Source organism: Salvia miltiorrhiza, unplaced genomic scaffold (genome assembly GCF_028751815.1).
Source record: "Salvia miltiorrhiza cultivar Shanhuang (shh) unplaced genomic scaffold, IMPLAD_Smil_shh fragScaff_scaffold_21, whole genome shotgun sequence".
In the NCBI taxonomy this organism is placed as follows: Eukaryota; Viridiplantae; Streptophyta; class Magnoliopsida; order Lamiales; family Lamiaceae; genus Salvia; species Salvia miltiorrhiza.
In genome coordinates, this window is record NW_026651446.1 from 375,968 (window position 1) to 397,509 (window position 21,542).

Here is a 21,542-nt window from a genome sequence, read left to right on the forward strand (position 1 = left end):
GACCGGTGAATACGTCTCGAAAACTATCGGATCTGAATCAGCCTAGTCAGGTATAATCGGCATCGCCTCACTAGGGGGTGGTGGTGCAACCGGGTAAGGCTCATCTGGCAGTGGGGGTGCAACAACCACTAACTCTCCACCCTGGACTGGCCCAGCGGGCACTTTGTACGGCGGTGCAGGGGAATCGCCGAATGCAAAAATAACGATGGCCGAGCGTCGCGATTAAACCGCTAATGTCACCATACCTCACTCCTCCCAACCACAGTAGTGCCCACGAATAGGGGGACGAATGTTGTCGCCCAAACTCCCCACGTGGGTGGTAACCGCGGAATCAGAAGATCGATAGCTTCCGCTCCGTCGATTCCGTAGGGAATAACCCTCTGCCTGCGTCGATGGTAATGCGCTAGAAACTCTCCTAGCGTATAGTCCTCATCTGGCTCATACTCTCTAAACCAGCGTTTCGTTGCTTCTTCAACAATACGCTGCATCCTGAAAACAAAAACATCGTGTTTCTCAAAAGTGGATACGAAACTTACTTGGTATTCCACCACAATCATCAACATACTCTCTCTCATTTGGTCCGGTGGAGCAACGGCTATACTAGCCTCAACATGACTCCCAAATATTCCTCAACTCATAGTTCTCATCATGCTCAGATAGTTCCGCCATCAAACATCACATAACTCATTAGTGGGTCAACTCAAAACTCAGCATGAAAGCGGAAAAGAAAACATCAAAAGCTCTTACCTCGATAAGTCGGAGGAGATGGGGTGCTGGGGTTCTGTTTCGACCGACTCTCAAACCAATCTAAGAACTCAAATTAGACTAGTACTCAACTCATAAATAAGAGCAAATAAAAGCTCAACTCAATCAAGCATTTAACTCAGAGCAAACGACCTGCTCTGATACCACTCTATCGCAGCCCGATTCCGACACTAGTAATAGCGGGGACCGAGTATCGATACGACTAATAACAGAAAGGGGGAAGATAGAAAGAATACATAGATCAACAGCGGAAGCTCACAAAGAAACATGTTAAGGAAAGACCTTCAAAGTTCATCAAAAGGGTATATTCGACAACATCGTCATAACTCGATAAATATTGGGAATCTCAACATGAAAAGCAAAACAAGTGTAACTCAATTTTTATGTAGAATCATAATATTCAGAGTGTGATAACAAAAGGTGAACCGACTATATGTATGAAGACACATAATCGTGAGTAAAATGCTTGATTTAATACAACATAACTTCATATCAAAACTCTATCGACAAAACAGACATACGATAGAGAAAGAAAATGTCAACTCGAAACATTCCCCACCAGCACTGCACCATACTCCCCCTCCGCTTATCCTGCACGTTTAGAAATACATGCAGGGCGTGAGTACATAAATACTCAGTGGACATATCGCCGAAAAACAAAGCTGCTCATAGAGCTATAAATTGAACTTGCCACATTTCAACAATACACAAGTATTATATAAAAGAACTTGTGCAAGCAGTTTTATCCATAAACATCATAATTAAGTGTCTGCAGACAAGTACTCGACATGTATGTACCACAACTACCACTCTTCATCATCATCAAGGTACTGAGAAGTAGGCCTCCTTCTCAAGCACCGTGACTGGCCGTCCCGAAGATGGCTCACAGTCACCTCAGTGTACACTAGCCCTGGCAAGATAGCTATCAACTAACTGCCTAGGACCCGATCGTCTCATCTCAACTCATCAGTAGAGGGTAAACATACAAGCTCAACATTATCATATAAAAAATAATTGGCAAGTCAATAATTCTCAAACATCATCATAATCTCAAAACATCAAAACATCTCATAATTTCATCATTATTTAAAACAGTTTAGAAAAGCTCTTAAACTGTATACTCAAAATAATGCCCACCTGAAGACCTTACTCAAAATCTCCCGTCAAAGTGGAGTTAATTACTTCCTTGCTCTTCTCGTCTCTTCAGGGATCATCATCATCATCGAAAGTTCATGTCATAAAATGAATCTCGATTAGAACTCATTGACTAATTCTCAGGCCTTATCTCATACTCTATCTCATATTCTATCTCTTTACTCAACTCTATATAAACTCTCCACTCATCTCACATCCTTAAGTTCAAGGATAGGTTTCAAGAAAATCATGGCTCTAAGTCTCGATTTATCTCTCATATAAGGTTCGTCTAATCTCATTCAAACACATAGGCAACACAATCACATAAGGCACATAAGAAATCACAAACAAACATCATCAAAACATGCACTGTTTTTACACTGACTCAACTTCAAAATTTAAACTGTTCTGACTCCGACATCTCCTGGACTCGAGACTCATACCGAAAGAAAGATCTTCGAGTCTAGTTTCATTTAAAAAAAATTAGAGTCGAAAACTCCAAGTGATTTGAGAGATATGACGTTTTTACCACGATCTACCATTTCTGGCAGTTTTGTGCAACCGAAGGTTACAATTTTTGAAAAATAGTAAACGTTGTCAAACTAGGTTCAATCTTGGTGGATATCTAGCTAACACAATAAGGTTGATACCATAAAAATTTGGAAAGCTATATCAGAAGGAAGCTACTGAAATGAATGACTCTTTCTCCTGTTCTCTGAAATTCTCAGTAATAATGCACAGTTTAGGTTTTGCATTTTAAAGAAATATTAAACGAAGTTGAAATGGCTTGAAATTTTACCAGGGTACTCAAGACTCATGTCGGGACTTGATATAAAATTTTCAAAGCTATTAGACATCGATAAACCATCGATCACAGTAGGTCAGTAGGCCTACGAAATTTCTCCAATTTGGACATAAAAAACATATATCTCAAAAACATCTCTAACTTGAATATAACATCATAACTCTCAACAACAAACTCATACCACAACTCATTTCATCACTTCAAATCATCAATCTAAACCATCACTTAACATCATAGCATGCTCAAGAACTCATATAACCATTCAAGTCTTCAAATCAACTCAAGAACTCATGAATTTCCTCCAAACTTTCGAAAATTAAGAAAAACAAAGAGTTGAAGTTTTCATGCTTCAATCTTCCATTTAAACTCACATAGCACATCATAGAAGCTAGATCTATGCAACTAAAGATCACTTACCCCAAGATTAACAAAGATCAAAGTTTTTCTCTCTCATCCTTCATGATCAAGCTCCACGGTTCTCTTGAAAATTTCAAGATTTGGAAGTGTTTAAGCTTGATTTGGTGGATGATTTTGATCTTGATGTGTGTTTAGGAAGCTTTGGAGGTGCATCTATGGTGATCTTTGGAGAAAAATCGGAAGAGGGAAAGAGAGATTGAAGGTGGCCGAGAGTTGAAGTGTGAGGGAGAAGTGGGATGCTTGCCTTGTTAAGGAAGAGTGATTAAGGACAAAGCACTATTCCCAATTAATGCATGGTTCCCTCATAACTCTACATACTAATCCCTTGCCAACCTCCTTATCCACTTGCCTTTCAGATATAAGCATGTGGTAAAAATCAAAATAAAATAATAATAACACCAAAAATAGTGTACTCGAAAATATCACCTCGCATGTCTCAGTAAAATATTTCTCATAAAATACTGATATGCAAAATAATAATAGCTGTATGATATTTCCCGATTTAAAAAAAAATAATCTCGTTCTCCAAAATCTCGAAAATAATCCGTGTTAACATAACACGAAACAAATCATACTCACATCATCATACAACCACACGTAACAAGTAGTCACGTAAACAATCACTCAAACCATCTCCGATAAAACACGGATACAAATCACATCAAAGCAATGAGCAATCATCTCATAACTAGATCATCTCTCAAATCGACTCTCCCTTCTATAAGGTTTCTCACTCACTTATCTCAACTCTATTCTTAATCAAATGTTCCTATTAACAATAGGTCAATTAAACTCACATATACTCGATCGCAGTTCTGCCAACAGAGCAGAGAAATGAATTCTCGGTTCAGGGCAGAGGAATCGTGATTTCTCTGTCAAAAGCAAAGACCGCTCCAAACATAGCTCTCAGAGCAGAGGAATCACTAGTCAGAGCAGCGAAATCACTGGCCAGCGGAACCGAATGCCAGAGGAATGCTCGTCAGCGGAATACTCGCCAGCGGAATGCTCGCCAGAGGAATGCTCGCCAGCGGAATGCTCGCCAGCGGAATGCTCGCCAGAGGAATGCGCGCCAGAGGAATGCTCGCCAGCGGAATGCTCGCCAGCGGAATGCTCGACTTCTCTGCCAGAGCAGAGGAATGCTCGACTTCTCTGCCAGAGCAGAGGAATAAATTCTCGGCTGAGTAGAGTAAGACTCAAGACTGAACAGTGCAGACAAGAGTAAACTCGAGAATTCATCAACTTTTTCATTCCCAAAGTTCATCAAACACTATCAAACATCAAAATACTATCAGACTCATACTTCCATCTAACATAATAACTCGTCTCATCAAAAAGTGTAACTCTAATGCTCAGTATCTCTATTCATCATCATAACTTCATCTCATCTTATTTATAATCTCATATTTCAGTACCGTAGTACTCTCTGTAGTGTCTCGACACTACTACTACTCATAAAAGTACGGGGTGTTACACAATCTTATAATATGGTTTTAGTTTATACGTAAGAAAGCCCACCTGGTAGTGGTGACTCACGGCTAAGCCTTAGACTCTTGCGTTCAACCTTGATTCGGGAAAGAATAACGTAAGGTCTTAGTCCGCAGAAATTCTAACATAAATGAGGATGCGTAATGCATTTATGCATGGCTCATATTCCTTTTTATTAACCATTTAACCCAGCTAGGTTCCATCCCATGAGGTCAAGTAATTAACTACATTGATTCGTTCTCATTAGGGTGTTCTTAAACTGTCAGTAAAACATCGTAATCTCCCTTCGTGTAAGCAAGGAAAGAAATGATAAAGATTTAAACACCCTAAGTTCTCTTCGCTCTCTCACGGTCTGCTCTGCCTCTTCGCTTTCTGCTCTGGAGGTCAGCTCTGTGGCGAAGTGGTTCCTCTGGGAGGAACGATTCCTCTGGCGAGGTGATTCCTCTGGTGAGGTGATTCCTCTGGCCATTCCTCTGGCGAGGTGATTCCTCTGGCGAAGCGATTCCTCTGGCGAAGCGATTCCTCTGGCGAGGCGATTCCTCTGGACTGGACGACTCGGCTCCGCTGGCCTCGTCCCCACTGGACTTGTCCCCGCTGGCCTCGTCCCCTCTGGTCTCAGCCCCGCTGGACTCGTCCCCTCTGGACTTGTCCTCGCTGGACTCGTCCCCGCTGGACTTGTCCTCGCTGGACTCATCCCCGCTGGACTTGTCCTCACTGGACTCATCCCCGCTGGACTTGTCCCCTCTGGACTTGTCCTCGCTGGACTCGTCCCCTCTGGACTTGTCCTCGCTGGTCTGGGAAGAGCGACGGGGACTCCAATTTTCAAAACCAGACATCTTCGTCCTTATCTCGTCTCGATTCTCACTCGTATACAGACCTTAATCTCTACCTATGTGAGCATGCTGTGATTATTCAAGTTCGTCTACGTTTTAAAGCTAAAGTTCTCGTCGTTCATCAAGGTTCAAGTCGTAGGTTCCACTAAATCGTGACTTAACATGCTTTTTGTTCATCCGTTTACGGCCCATAAAATATGATCCCTGTGAGTGTGATGCATGCCGATTGGAGTAGCAACAAAGGTCGAAGGTTACCTTGGTATCTCGCGTGCTTTGGTTGGGTAAAGAACGATGGTTTCTCGCTCGCTTTTTCGAGCGTCGAGGTGCAAACTTAAAATGAATTGGCTGTTGTTCTTAGGCCGAAAACAGGTTGAAAGAAACATGGCGAAGGGTGGAAAAATTAAGCCGAGTCTTTACCTTGTTCAAGGCGGTAGCAAGAATCTCGCTCTACTCCCCTTCGTGCAAGGCGTCGAGAGAGATGAACTTCTTGCTGTTGCTGCGGAAAAATTCTAAGTGTTGAAAGGAGAAAGGGGTGGCTCAAGGATTGAAGGGTGAATTTATAGTTGGAGCTCGGCTGATGTGCACTTGAGTGCCGAAGGGGGGGGCATTGGTTGGTACTGCATAGCGTGAGGCCTTTCGATTTCCCGGCCAATGGGAGGAGTTGCTGCTGCAGTCTTGGCGTGCGGCTTTTCGGCTGCCCAGCCAATGGCTGTTGCTGCAGCACCTTATCCACCTTTTCTTTTTCGTCTTTTTCCTTCTTTTCCTTACATGTGGCGTTAGCAGGCGGCGGATAGGGTGGCAGATAGGGCGGTGATGTGATCTAAAAAGATCTAAGTAAAATCCTTCAGTGTTGCTCTCTCTCTGTATTAGAAATACTAGTTTCGCGTTTCTGCTAAAAACGATACTTGCTAAATTAAATCCGTAGATTTAATTCGTTCGTCATCCTAATACTTAAATTAAATCCGTAGATTTAATTAGCATCAAAGTCGGAAACAATTCACGATTTAAGAACGTGACATAAACTCCATCTTGATATATAACACAACTTGGCTAAGTTGGTTATAACTTTGAATAACGATCATTCATCGACTCAAAGATTCTCATCGCGGTCTTAAACACGCGAAGGTAAATAGAAATGCATACTGCTAGTGTAGTGACTCTGTCTCCAAAATACGTAATTCAGAAACATAGTTGAAATCATAAAGTGCTTCGATTACTGGCAGATAGATAAATAAACATGCAATACTGGAATTAAATACTGATAAAGGAGCGGGTTGTCACAATTTTTTTTTCAAATTGGAAAGGTTGTATAATTCTTTACGATATATATAATGTTTATCGCTTTCATATACACATATTCCAACAAATGCAGCTGGTCTTATTGAATATAGGGCGCATCCTTTCTGGTCCCAGAAGTACTGCCCTAAGCATGAGCACGATGGCACTCCTCAATGTTGTAGTTGTGAGCGAATGGAGGTAAGTGTGGAGTTTACCGTCACTAAATCTCAGCAACCTCTCGCTGTCACCACAAAATCTTTACTTTGGATCTTTTGCTTGTTGCAGTCATGGGAAGGTACTCGGTTATTCTGGAAAATTCGCCAGTATACATATTCTTGTATTAGAATGTATTACTACTTTCTTTGGATTTTATTGATTGGTGGAGTTCATTTGCAAAATTACCATTCAACAATAATTTGGTTGGTAAGAGTCGGAAGAAGAGCAACTTCTTTTTTAAGTTACACGTACATAGGATTGAATCATCATGCAATATATGAGTTATATTTACTTTTAGTTTACTGGTTGTGCATGGTAGGCTGGTAGTAAGTGATGCCATATTTTCTTTTGTATGTTTGTGACATTACAAAAGAAATGTATCTTAGGATATGGAGTATTCATTCGGGTTATTTTCCTAAATTGAAGTCAACATTCAAACTCATTTTAATTTACTCATGCTGATATGCAGTTTTGATTGTTTTTGGCCAAAGATTCTGATTACAATTTTTGGTTTATGCTCATGTTGTGGTTGCTTAAGTTTCAGCTTAACTTTTATATTCGATCAACTTTTCTAACTTGTCTCTACTGTCAACTGTCAACTATAGTCTCATCAACTTTCGCCATGTGCCGAGTGCAGGTTGACAGCATACTTGGAGCCCGTGGCGATGCTTTTGAGCATGAGGCAACTAGAAGAATGCATAATGAATTTATGGTAGCTTGGGATGGATTGAGGTCAAAAGAAAACCAGAGAATTATAGCAGGTTGATTAACTAGTTCTTGAAGACTTGGTGCTAGAAACATTGTATGATAGATTTTTGTTTTAGCTATAAGGTAGTTGGTATTTTCAATTTTGAATCGGAGTATGCAATGATGATGTATACTTGATATTTGGTTCATTTGTATAATAATGTATGAATATTTTGGATGATATATAATATTGTTATTGTTGATTTTATCATTTTGTCGTTTTATAAAAATTGCAAAATTTAAAAATATACTACAATTATAAAAAGTGCAAAAAACTGTTATAAAAGGTGTAAAAAATCGTTATGTATTCTAATCAAAGATAACGGTTAAAATCGTTATAAAAATTGCAAAAATCGTTATAAAAAGTGCAAAAAACCGTTATGTATTCTATCAAAGATAACCGTTAAAACCGTTATAAAAAGTGCAAAAAACTGTTAACTATGATTAAAAAAAATAAAAAAAATTATAATACATAACGGAAAAATCTTAATACATAACGGTGAAAAACCGTTATGTATAACCTTTATAGATAACGGATGCGTACTGTTATGTATGACGCATCGTACCGTTATCTATGCTACTATACATAACGGTTTTAAACCGTTGTCTATGATACGTATCATAGACAACACCACTATACACAACGGTTTTTTTGCTCATAGATAACGGAAAAAATCCGTTATCTATGAGCGTTTTTCTAGTAGTGAAAGTACTATTTGGGCATTTAATGGGCATTTAATGCTTTTAGCTTATAGAGTAAGATTTGTGATTAAAACAAAAGACCTTCTCTCTCTCTTTCCGTCACTCTCATTTTCGGCCCTTCACCTTCTTCTCTCTCCCTCACGCCATTCTCTCTCTCCTCCATTGGAGACTAAGCTCAAACTTCTCAAGTCATAACTGTGATAATATACTCCGCTAAATCTAGACCTTAAACACTTTCTACTCTTGAATCAAGAAAATTAGTGGAGTTTAAAGCTTGAAGAATAGAGAGAAGACTTCCTTTTTCTTGAAACTGTTTGAGTAAGTGTTCTGATCTTTTAGATCTAGACTTTTTGTGCGATATATGTGTTTGTAAAAGGATGATTTAAGCATGAGAAACTCCCCCTCCTCCATTTTCTTCACTTTCGAAAATTTGGGTTCATGCCCTTTAAAAATCTTTCCTTTCTTAAATCGAGATGAGAAATGTGTCATATGTGACGATTTGAAGTGATTAAGGTGTGTTTTGCAAAACTTAGTCTTGAGATATGAGTTTTACAAAATTTAGTTTGATATAAGAATTTGGGAAAAATCTGTAAGTTATGTCTTGAATGATGACTTGATGATGAGTAAGAACTTATGAAAGGATTAACGTGATTTTTGATGATTTTAGTGTCTGTAAGAGTTCATGAGTTGGCTATGATGCTGAATGATAAGTATTTTGATGTTTGGGAGTGTTTGACGAACTTTGAGAATGAAATAGTTGACGAATTTTCGAGTTGCTCTTGACTGCACTGTTCTGCCTTGGGTCTTGTTCTACTTTGCCGAGTTGTGATTCCTCTGCTCTGAAGCGAGAATTCATTTCGCTGCTCCGAACCGAGAAGTCATTTCTCTGCTATGACAGAGAGTTCATTTCTCTGCTGACAGAGAATTCTTCATTTCTCTGCTCTGACCGAGAATCATTTCTCTGCTCTCTGAAGTAAATTTTTCCCTCTGCCCTGACGTAAATTTTTCCTCTGCTCTGGCGAGCATTCCTCTGCTCTGGCGAGTATTTCTTCTCTGCTCTACCGAGCTAGTCTGCTCTGCTCTGCTGAGTTTTTCCACTCTGACCACCGAGCATTTCTCTGCTCTGGTCACCGAGTCAAACTTATGTTTGCTTGTTTGTGATATGTTTATATGTGAGTTGTATGCTTATGTGTTTGTGCATGCCTATGTGCTTGATTGCTTTTAATCTAGCCTCTTGAGTGTTAAGTTGAGAATAAGATTAGAGTTTATTGTCATAGAGTTGAGTGATTAGACGGAGATAAGCCGAAGAATAATTATGATGGATGTTATAATAAGATTAAGGTTAAGTTTTTAGAGAGGAAGTTTCTAACTAGTTCATCTAACTTGTCCCATGCACTACTCCGATGTTTACAACTGAAGAGACCAGTCGAGGACGCAAGTGAAGATTTTTCCGAGTACCACCTACAGTAAGCCGAGCTCTACAGGTGGGCAGTATGTTCATAACCACTATTTACATGGACAATACTTTGAGTATGCAAATATTACGAGCTTTCTGAAATGATTTAATGATGTTATGAGCTTATCAAATGTTGAGTTAAATGATGTTTAAGAACTGTTTGACTTGCCAATTTTTGATGATGAACTTGTGTGTTACCCTCTACTGATGAGACGAATTCGGATTCTGCCACAAGCGGGGTTGTGTACACAGAGGTGACTGTGAGCCGTCTTCGGGTCGGCCGGTCACGGTGCTTGAGAAGGAGGCCTACTTCTCAGTACCTTGGTTATGATGATAAGTTATAGATGCGGTACATACATGTTGATTACTTGTCTGCAGAAAACTGCATGCACAGATTCAGTTGCGCTAACTTTATTTCTGTGTAATGCTGACGATGTGGCAAGTTTCAAACATATAGCTCTAAGAGCACCTTTCTTGTCTTTCGGCGTCTGCCCACTGAGTATTATGTACTCACGCCCTGCATATATTTCTAAATATGCAGGATAAGCATGGTCGGAGGATGGCTTGGTGTTGGCGAGGATTGTTGTTTCGGATGATCACCTTCTGTCATACTTTAATCTCTATGGCAGCATTATGTTTTTGAGTTGTTCTAGACTTAATTAAGGAATACACTCTCAGCTATATGTCTCCATACATATAGTTTGATCACCCTTTTGTTGTGTAACTCTTTATATATTGAATCCTTGTAAATATTGAACTACGATCGTTTGTAAATGTTGACAAAAACTCCGATGCTTTGGTTTTTGTAGCGATGCCGATGTTTATGATCTAGAAAGGATGTTATGCTGCTAAAGTTAGTATGAATTGTTACCTTGCTTCCGCATAAAGATGAGATCAGTTTTCCAGCCTTTGTTTCCTTCTTTTATTTAGTCGTATCGATACCCGGTCTACGCTATCACTGGCTAGACGGCGGGCTGCGACAGAGTGGTATCAGAGCAGGTCGTCTGCTCTGAGTATGTTTCTTAACTATGTCGAACTTTGCTAGCACCTGTCCTCAAATGAGAGTTTTTTTTTTTCGAAATGACACCCCAGCACCCCATCTCCGCCTGCTTACTGAGGTAAGAGTTATTGCTGTTCTTTACTGCTTTCATGATGAGTTTTAAGCTTGTTTCACTAATAAGTTAACGAATTGGTTTAATGATGGGACTGCTTGAGGTGATGGAGTATGACATGAGACGACGATTGTTCCTTTTGTGGAGAGATATTGAGGCTAGTATAGCCGTTGCACCACCGTACCAAACGAGAACGAGTATGTTGTTGATTGAGGAATACCAAGCAAGTGCTACGTCCACTTTTGATAAGAATGATGTTACTATTACAGGATGCAGCGACGATTGGGAGAGGCGATGCGTAGATGGTTCAGAGAGACTGGACCTCGAGAGGGCAAAATGCTGGGAGAATTCTTAGCACTCTACCACCGACGTTGGATAGAAACTACTTCTTACGGCATTGATGAGGCTAAGGCCATCACTCACTTGATTCCGCAGCTACCTCCAGAGTGGCAGGATTGGGCAGCTTCGCTAGTACCGCAGTACATCTTCAGGACTGACTTTGGACGCTTCGTGAGCGCCGATTTCCGCGGGTTTATTGCGATGATCAGCTACCGCTACTACGCTTTCGGCGAGCCACCTTCACCGCCTTATGGAGCCCTTGACGGACCAGCGCAGGGAAGAGCAGAAGAAGCACCTCCACTGCCAGCGGATCCTTATCCAATTATTCCCCTACCTCCAGCTGATTCTATATCAGTCTTACCTGAGCCGGTTGCTTCCGATCCAGTTATTTTGGAGACTTACTCGCCCGTGAGAGATCATGATCCGTTTTCATCCTTGTCACTTATGCCTTTTCCCAGTGCCGATTTACCATCATGGGATTTTACTTCGGTGACGGCGCCTTTGCCATTACCGCTCCCAGAGATAGCACCGCCTGTTGTGATTGCTGAGCTGCCGATTGAGACTATGTCTTTTGATCCTTACCCGCGAGTTACCCCTTTACCCGAGTCGGGCACGCGGGCTTTCCAGCTGTATATGCACTCGATTCTGTATCCGCCATCCCGGGATGCCCATGAGGGAGGATCGCGGCCTGCACGACTCGATAGTGATGAGGAGGATCCCGATGAGGAAACTCCCGAGATGACAGTTGGTTATGGACAGACCCGGCCATTGCAGCGTCAGACGGCTGCCAATGGAGAGGAGACGTGGGTACCTGTTCCCGAGGTGCCTGTCTACGGGCCAATGATGGATACCGATGTGGAGGACGAGAAGGATGATGACATCGTGTATTGCTTAATCGATGAATACGAGGATGAAGAGACCGAGCCGAGTGAGGACATGTTAGTTGATGATGCAGAGAGTAGAGTGTCTGGAGCTGATGACGGGGGATGACCGTGCTGTTTAGCATGGATGTCAGTATATATTAGTGATGCATAGCTGATGTACATAGATGGAAAAGTATAGTAGTGCGTAATTATAGATGCCTAGTACTTATGATACCGGTATAGATGGAGCATCATTGTAGTATTAGGGGTTGTTTTGCTGTACATAGATCCCAGCTTTTGTAAAAGACATCGAAGAGGCAATTTTCACTATATATATGATGATGACCAGAGGGTCTTTATTTTTACTTGATCTTCGATGTTGCTTGACTTGATGTGTGATGATAGAATTGAGTAACCGATGAACGAGAACTATGAGATGATGAGAAATACAATAGAGTAGAGGCAAAGAGAGCTTACGTTATGGGTGAAACCTAATCGAGTGGATATAGATTTCACATAAAGGGTAAAATGGTAAATTCATCACTGGAGCATGCGCCTTGCGTAGTCAAGGGCATAATAGTAAAATTTCCCTTACGCGGGTGGATTTTCCGCGTTTCTAGTGATTCCTCTGGCGAGACCGACTTCTCTGGCGAGAGCGGCTTCTCTGGTGTAAGTCGTTTCTCTGATAAAGTTTATCCCTCTGATTCCTCTGCGAGAGCCCGTTTCTCTGGTGAGGTTCATTCCTCTGCTAAAGGTGGTTCCTCTGGCACAATCCATTTATCTGATTTATCCATTCCACTGGTGAAGCCCATTTCTCTGATGAGCCTGCTCCTCTGATTTATATCGTTTCTCTGCTCTGCACATATTACTCCTCATCAGTTATGTAATATAGAGAGATTAGTTCCGAGGTTAATGTGAATTTTCATTTCCTTATAGCATGCCTCCGAGAAGACAGAATCGAAACCGAGTAGAAGAGGAAGAGGAGGAGGAAGAACAGAGAGATCCCACACCACCACCTCCACCTCTCCCACAGCAAGAGAGAAGAGTAGAAGAGCTTTTTCTACGACAAAATCCACCTACTTTCAGCGGAACTGGAGATCCCGCTGAAACGGAAGAATGGATTAGAAGCATGGAAAGGATTTTTAGATTCCTTAGATGTAACGATGATGAGCGCCTCATGTGCATGTCTTACCAGCTCAAGAAGTCCGCAGATTTTTGGTGGGAGGCCAAACAGAAAACTTTGACCCCAGAACAAGTAGACGAACTTACGTGGGAGCAATTCAAAGCAGCTCTTTGTGAGAAAATACATACCACGGAGCTATCGCAAGAAGAAAGAAATGGAGTTCGTGAGTTTGAAGCAAGGGAATAATACGGTAGCCGAATATATGACCGATTGTTCTGTGACTTAGCTCGATATGCACCATATCGAGTAGATACCGATGAGAAGATGTCAGAATTATTTTGTGCCAGTTTGAAGCAAGAAATTCGAGTCGTTCTAGCAAGTCAGAGCACACTTACTTATGCTGAAGCACTGAACCGAGCACTGGACATGGAGCTGGCTATGCAGCCAGAAAAGATGAGTCAACCCTCCGTACTCCAATTGAACCCGAATGCTCAATCGGGGAGTCAATCCTTTTATGGACAAGGACAGAAAGGTAAAAGGAAGTGGGACGAGAGAAACCAAGGTCCCAAGAAGCCGTGGCAAGGTCAGAATGCGCCACCATATTTTCAAGGCAGAGATAAACGACCTTATGCAGCCCCAGCGGCAGCAGCGCAAGGACCACGAGGAATACCTCCCTACCCAAAATGCAATAAGTTACATTTGGGAGAGTATAAGATGGGAATGAATAGTTGTTTCACCTGTGGAAGAGTCGGACATTACTCCAACCAATGCCCGAACCGACAGCAAAGTGGAACCGGTGGAAGACCGAAACCTTTCCAGCCGCAACTCAAGGCCAGGGAAGGAGCCCTACCGCTACCACCGCCAGAACGCCAGCAATCAATCCACTGACAACATCAGTCGGGGAGGCAGCCAGCTGACCCGTAGGCGAATCAACAGCAACATCATCAAAGAATGTTTGCGATCGATTAGAAAACTCAAGGCCAGAATCGGGGTAATCTAACAGGTATAGGCGAGATGAAAGGTGTACCCATAGTAGTTTTGTTCGACACTGGAGCATCGCATTCTTTTATCTCTCACACTTGTGTAGATACTTTGGAACTGAAAGTAGAGCCTGCTCCACAATGTCTGAAAGTGACTACACCCATAGGCAGAACTACTATGGTTTCACATGTTTGTCCTAACTTAGAATTCGAGTTAGGAACGTTAAAGCTCGAGGCTAAAAATCTGAGGTTGATGCCTATGTGGCACTTGGATATAATTTTGGGAATGGACTGGTTGGAAAGAACCACGCGAAGATACAATGCAAGGAGAGACGGATATCATTCCAGCCACCTGGCCAAGAGCCTACTTCCTTCGTTGGCATTGAAGGAAAATGGAAGAAGACGCCAATCATCTCGGCTTTGCGAGCCAAGAAGCTTTTGCAAAGGAAAGATACGACCGCGTATGTCGTATATTTAAATCAGAGGAAGGAATCCAAAGCAGATATTCATGACATGCCAGTTGTGCGAGAGTACAAAGACGTTTTTCCTGAAACTTTACCAGGTTTACCACCTGATCGACAGCTTGAGTTTACGATCGACCTTGAACCTGGAGTCGCATCGATGTCGAAAGCGCCATACAAGATGGCCCTAGCAGAGTTGCAAGAATTGAAGCTACAACTCCAAGAACTTCTAGACATGGGTTTTATTCGACCTAGTGTTTCCCCGTGGGGAGCGCCGGTCCTTTTCATTAAGAAGAAAGATGGCAGCTTGAGGTTGTGTATCGACTACCGAGAGTTAAACAAAGTGACGTTGAAGAATAAGTATCCGTTGCCCCGGATTGATGATTTGTTCGACCAACTTCAAGGAGCAAGCATGTTTTCAAAAATCGATTTGAGAACGGGATACCATCAATTGAAGGTACGAGCAGAAGACATTCCGAAGATGGCATTTCGCACGAAATACGGACACTATGAGTTCATAGTTATGCCTTTTGGATTGACGAATGCCCCCGCAGTATTTATGGATCTCATGAACCGAGTCTTTCACGAATACTTGGATAAGTTCATGCTAGTTTTCATAGATGACATACTAATATACTCGAGGAGTAAACAAGAGCATGAAGAGCATTTGAAGATCGTATTGGAGAGATTGCGAGCTGAAAAGCTTTATGTTAAGTTCAGCAAATGCGAGTTTTGGCTCGAAGAAGTCAATTTTCTCGGCCATATCATTTCTGCGAGAGGAATTGAGGTAGATCCAGCGAAAGTTCGAGCAGTACAAGAGTGGAGATCGCCGACTATGCCGCATGAAATTCGTAGTTTCCTAGGATTAGCAGGGTATTATCGGAGATTCATTGAGGGCTTTTCAAAAATTGCTAAGCCATTGACGCACCTACTAAAGAAGGAAGTCAAGTTCGAGTGGACGGATAATTGTGAACGAAGTTTTCAAGAGCTGAAAAAGAGACTCAATACTGCCCCAGTGTTAGCCGTACCCAAGGCAGATAAGGAGTATGCCGTTTACACGGACGCGTCGAAGAATGGTCTAGGATGCGTGCTTATGCAAGAGGGAAAAGTTATAGCATACGCTTCACGACAACTAAGACCGCATGAGATGAGTTACCCAACGCATGATTTAGAGTTGGCAGCAGTAGTACATGCTTTGAAGATTTGGAGACACCACCTCTACGGAGTTAGGTGTGAGATCTACACAGATCACAAGAGTCTCAAATATTTCTTTGAGCAAAAGGATCTGAATATGCGACAAAGAAGATGGCTTGAGTTGGTGAAAGATTACGATTGTGGAATCAATTACCACCCGGGAAAGGCCAATGTCGTGGCTGATGTGTTGAGCAGAAAGAATCAAGTAGAGTTAGGATTTCTCCTTACTCAAGAGAAGAGCCTGATTAGAGAGTTTGAGAAGATGAAATTGGAAGTAGTAATACCACCCCGAACGGCAGAGATCATAATTCTACGCTGAGTATTACCCCCGATCTACGATCAAGGATTGTCACAGCGCAGAGAGAGGATGAAAAGTTTGAGAAGCTGCGATCGAAGATCCGAACTGAGAAGGTGGATGGATATCATGAAGCGGCCGACAACGCCATCATGTTTGAAGAACGATTGTGTGTGCCTAATGTAGAAGATTTAAAGAATGAAATCATGAGCGAAGCTCATGACACACCCTACGTTGCACACCCAGGGAGTACAAAAATGTACCAAGACTTGAAAACAAAGTTTTGGTGGGAAGGCATGAAGCGAGAGATTGCATCCTTCGTGGAGAGATGTTTAGCCTGTCAGCAAGTGAAAGAACTTCACCAACGACCCTATGGCAAGTTACATCCACTAGAGATTCCTGAGTGGAAATGGGACCATATAGCTATGGATTTCGTGACTGGTTTACCAAAGTCAAAAAGAGGGAACACAGCCATTTGGGTAATCATTGATAGATTGACGAAGAGTGCACATTTCATACCGATTCCGATCACTTATGGATCCGACAAGCTAGCTCAGATCGATATTCGCGAGATAGTGCGATTGCATGGAGTACCGATGACGATCACATCGGATAGAGATTCAAAGTTCACGTCACGATTCTGGATGAGCATGCAGAAAGAGTTGGGTACTAAATTGAATTTTAGTACAGCGTTTCATCCGCAAACGGATGGACAGTCTGAGAGAACCATACAAATCTTGGAAGATATGATTCGAACTGTTGTGTTAGACAGAGGAGTCCAATGGGAGCAAGTTTTGCTCCTAATTGAGTTTGCGTATAACAACAGCTTCCAATCAACCATCAACATGGCTCCATACGAGGCCCTTTATGGAAGAAAGTGCAGATCCCCGTTCTATTGGGATGAAGTTGGAGAAAGGAAGATACTTGGTCCCGAAGCAATAGATGAGATGATCACCATTGTCCGACAGATTTGACAGAGGATTAAAGAAGCACAAGACCGTCAGAAGTCTTATGCAGATACCAGGAGAACGGAGATTCATTTCGATGTAAGAGATAAAGTTTTTCTCAAAGTTTCCCCATCTCGAGGAGTGCACCGTTTTGGAATCAAAGGGAAACTGAAACCGAGATATATTGGACCATATGATATACTAGAGAAAGTAGGCCCTGTAGCCTATAGACTTGCGTTACCGCCGAGTATCGCGAACGTCCACGTTGTTTTCCATGTTTCACAATTGAGAAAGTACGTGTTTGATCCCAGACATGTCACGACCGGCCTTAATTAAGGATAATTAATCCGGGAAAACCATGACTGGGGAAGGGAAATTAAGAAGCGGGTTTAGAAAGGGGCGCATAAAAGAATACTCAAAGAGCTTGAATACGCGTGAAATATTCCTTAAAAAGGAAAAAGGCATAGTTCGCATAAAAAGGGTACTCAACGAACTTGTATAAGCGTTATATTCCTTAAAAGGAAAAAGGCATCGTTAGGGGCTTGGCTAAAACATTATCAGAGTTTGCAACGGAAGGCGTAACTGAAATAATCAGTGTTTACAGCGGAATGCATAACTGAGATACATGTATGAAGACATGTATCCTTTCTGAGCCTACTTTAAGTTAGACAAAAACTCCACTCAGCAACAACACTTCATCGCCCATCACAGCTCAACCTGCACAAACATAAACATCGAAGGGCTAAGTACAAGAGTACTTAGTGGGCAGTTGCCAAGCATATAACATAACATCATTAACAATTTCACAATATCACATAAGAGGCATGAGTTTCTTTCATATCCTTTGCTCATTAAACATTTCCAAATTCATAAATAGCATAAGGGCATTCTTCATCATCAATCTTCATTAACAAACATCGTGTCGTGGAGAAGGCCTTCCCCAACGAACACGGGCATCGCGCCGTGAGAGGGGGCCTCCCTCAGCGGTCACGGCATCGTACTATTGAGGGAGGCCTCCCCCAATAGACGCTGTAACACTGGCATACTGGCATCGCGCCGCGAGAGAGGCCTCTCTCAGCGGACACGGGCATCGCGCCGTGAGGAAGGCCCTCCTCAGCGGACACGGCATCGTACTGTTGAGGGAGGCCTCCCCCAACAGACGCAAGCATCAAACATAAGCATAAACTTATCAGCGTAAAGCATTCAAGCGTAAATAAGCGTAATCATTTAATGTGCATCATAATAAAGCTTAACTCATTTAAGCGTAATAAAGCATACCATACTTGAAGATCCAATTTGCATTTTAAAGCATAACACTTGCATAGCATTTTATTTACGCGTAAGAAATTGCCCACCTGATAGCAAAGTTTTGCTAAGGTACTCTAACTCCTTGTGTAGTTCTTACTCTTGCGCTTGACCTTAATCACGAGAATATAAAATAAGACATTGCCTCGAGGACAATTCTCAATTAATGAGAAAGCGTAATTAACTATGCATGAACTAATATTCTGAAATAATAATCATGGAAATTCTATTGTTAATCCAGGTTATCGGATTTAAACAAAAGCTAAGTCTCGTCTCATGATTTCGGATAATTAACTAAAATTAATCTGTTCTCTTCAGGGTGTTCTAATCCGTCGATTAAATAAATCCCGCTCTTCGTAGTCGATAGAAAATAATTAAATACTTCAGCTTATTCGCTTTATAAACTCATAATTAACCGGCTTAATAAAGAGAATTTGAAATGTTATGAGTTCGAATAATTAAAAGGCTCAACATAAGGTAGCCTAATAATTAATTAAACAGAAATGGGCCTGGATAGCTAAAATGAAAGGTCCAATTGAAATAATTCATTGGGCTTAGTAATTAAATAATTCTTGGCCCAAATGATTAAATAATGAATAGTTGGGCTCAAATAAATAAATCATGTAGGGCCCAATTAAATAAAAGATACTCTGGGCTTGGATCAATAAAAGTGGCCCAAATAAAACAACATCCCATAGAATTAAACTAAAGCCCAAGATATAAAATGAAAATTTATCTAGGCTAAATTAAATAAGATGTAGAGGCCCAAATAATTAAATGAGGAGGCCCAAATAATTAGTGGAAAGTCCAATAAAATAAAATCAAGCTCCAAAAGAATTAAAAATCGAAGGCCCAATTGTAGAATAAAATAAATTAGGCCCAACTAAAAAAAAAAAAACTAAAGCCCAATTGAATTAACAAAAGAGGCCCAAAGTAAATTAAAACAATTCGAGCCCAAAAATATAATTGGGATTTGGAATAATAGTCCATCATAAAATAAGCATCAGCCCAACTCTTTAAATAAATCAGGCCCAAAACACTTAAAATCTGTAGCCCACATAAATTAAAAGGGAAAGCCCAATTTATTTAAAATAAACAAGCTCACAATTTAGCCCAATTAATTAAAATAGGGGTAAGCCCAACATAGCCCAATCCCTCTCTCTTCTCAAGCTCTCGGCTCTCTTTCTCTCTCAACTCTCAAACGTTTTTTTTTTTTACAGAATTCAAGGCCGAGAGTCCTCTTCTTCATCTTTCAAAATTTCGCCGCCGCGTCTGCTGCTTCTGCAAATCTGGCGAGGTCGCCGCACAATCGGTCGGCGCAACCCTGTCTGCTTCTCTCTTACGCCTTCACCTCTCGAGTGAATCCCTCAGAAATCACACCAACAAGAGCCCTAATTTCTCCCATCATAAATCGTTGCCGCCGTTGAAGAACTGGGATCCGGCGAACGTCGGCTGCTGTCACGCCCTTGTCTGGAGCCATCGCCGCCGTCTGGAGCAGCTGCTGCTTCGCCTGGAGTCGCCGCCGACTGCTGCTGCTCGTCCGGTGGTCAGCGGTCGTCGTCTGGGAGAGCGCCGTCGTCGGTCGCTGCTGCTCCTTCGTTCGGAATCCGTAGAATCAGTCGGCCTCTCTCAACATCAGTCGAGCTTCAGTCGCCTTCTATGCTCCAACCTGCGTCGGCTGCCGCCGAGCTTGGGTCCGGCGTCGTTCAGCTTCCGCCAGTTCCGTCCAGCGTTGCTGTCGCTGTTCCCGGCGAATTAGTCGGCCTTCCTTCTCCGATGAGTCAGACGCCGTCGGCCACCGGTCTGATATGCCGCTGTTGCTGTTATACTCTGAAACAGAGGAGACAACGAGAGTTCGTCGTCTTCGTTTTCGAACTCCATCACGGCAGCAGGGTTCGTCGTTGCTTTGGGCTCGTCCGAACAGGTAGCCGGCACTATATCTTAAAGTTAAGTCCTAAATCCTTCTGTTCTAGTTTCTATTTTGTTAAAGGCAAAGGTTCTCAAGCTTTTGTTGTTCTAGAGTGCAGTGGCAATATCTCAATGTATGGACCATACTATTTTTGTGAAATGTCATAAATCATGTACTCAAACGTGGTTTGCTATGTCCATCTGCATTACTCAATTCTATATTCTGAATTTCTGATTAATCTAAGCATGCTCTGTTGGGGTGTGAAATATGCAAACATATAGACTAACTTGAGATGGTAATACCTTGATTGTTTGGTTGGCTGTTGTTGAGGTACTAGACGAACTGGAATAGCTTTCCTTGAAGTTTGGCAGCAGTGCAGTAAATGATTTCTTCCTCCAATGCTTCGAGTGTTGGGGTACTACTGGATTGGAGCAGCTTGAAATCTTGGCAAAGTAGTTAAGCCAAGTCTTCCTTCTCTTTGTGATTGCTGGTGCGAAATGGAAGGAATGGGTGAAGTGTTGGAGTTGGTGGGGAGCAAAGGTAGTGGAGTTGGTGGAGTGGGATGTTTGGTGAGGTGGGGTTGGTGTTGGTGCTGATACTTTGAGTGTGGTGGGGAAGTTGGTGGAGTGGAGAAGTGGGGAGTAAAGACGTGTACATCATTAGCAAAAGATTGAAATAATAACTGTATTTAAACTCTAATTGATTGAAGAGCTTTTGTTTTTGTAATATACTAAACGATTTTCCCCAAGCTGGGAACTAGCCTGTAATCTGTGAACTGTAAATAAATACTGGCTTCGATTTTCAATCATCGCATTTCTGTATCTTGCTTGATATCTTTTTCCTTGCCTGCTAACTTAATAAACTGTAATATAACTTAAATTAAATCCGTAGATTTAATCTGCGTTGCAGTCAGAATAATTCATCGACTTCAATGCACTAATAAAATATAACTACTTCTGTTTTTCGCTTAATAAATAACATGACTTTGCTAAGTCAGTTATAACTTGGAAATAATAATTATTGAATGGCTCAATAATCCTCGTCGCGTTTTTCTCATACATTATAAAAGTATAAAGCTAAAATAATAACTCCGTTTCTGATAAAAAAAATCAGGACCATAAACTGGATTCATTTATAAAAATTGCATTTACTAATTTTAATCATAATTAAAAGAGC

General features: G+C 41.6%; 1 long non-coding RNA gene across 1 annotated transcript; it reads right to left on the reverse strand.

Moving 5' to 3' along the window:
• Positions 1–17,573: 17,573 nt before the first annotated feature.
• Positions 17,574–18,867, reverse strand: LOC131002820 (uncharacterized). The gene is made up of 2 exons (XR_009094424.1): positions 18,508–18,867; positions 17,574–17,869 (listed from the first exon to the last, which is right to left on the reverse strand). It is a non-coding gene; the product is annotated as an uncharacterized LOC131002820 (long non-coding RNA).
• Positions 18,868–21,542: the final 2,675 nt, after the last annotated feature.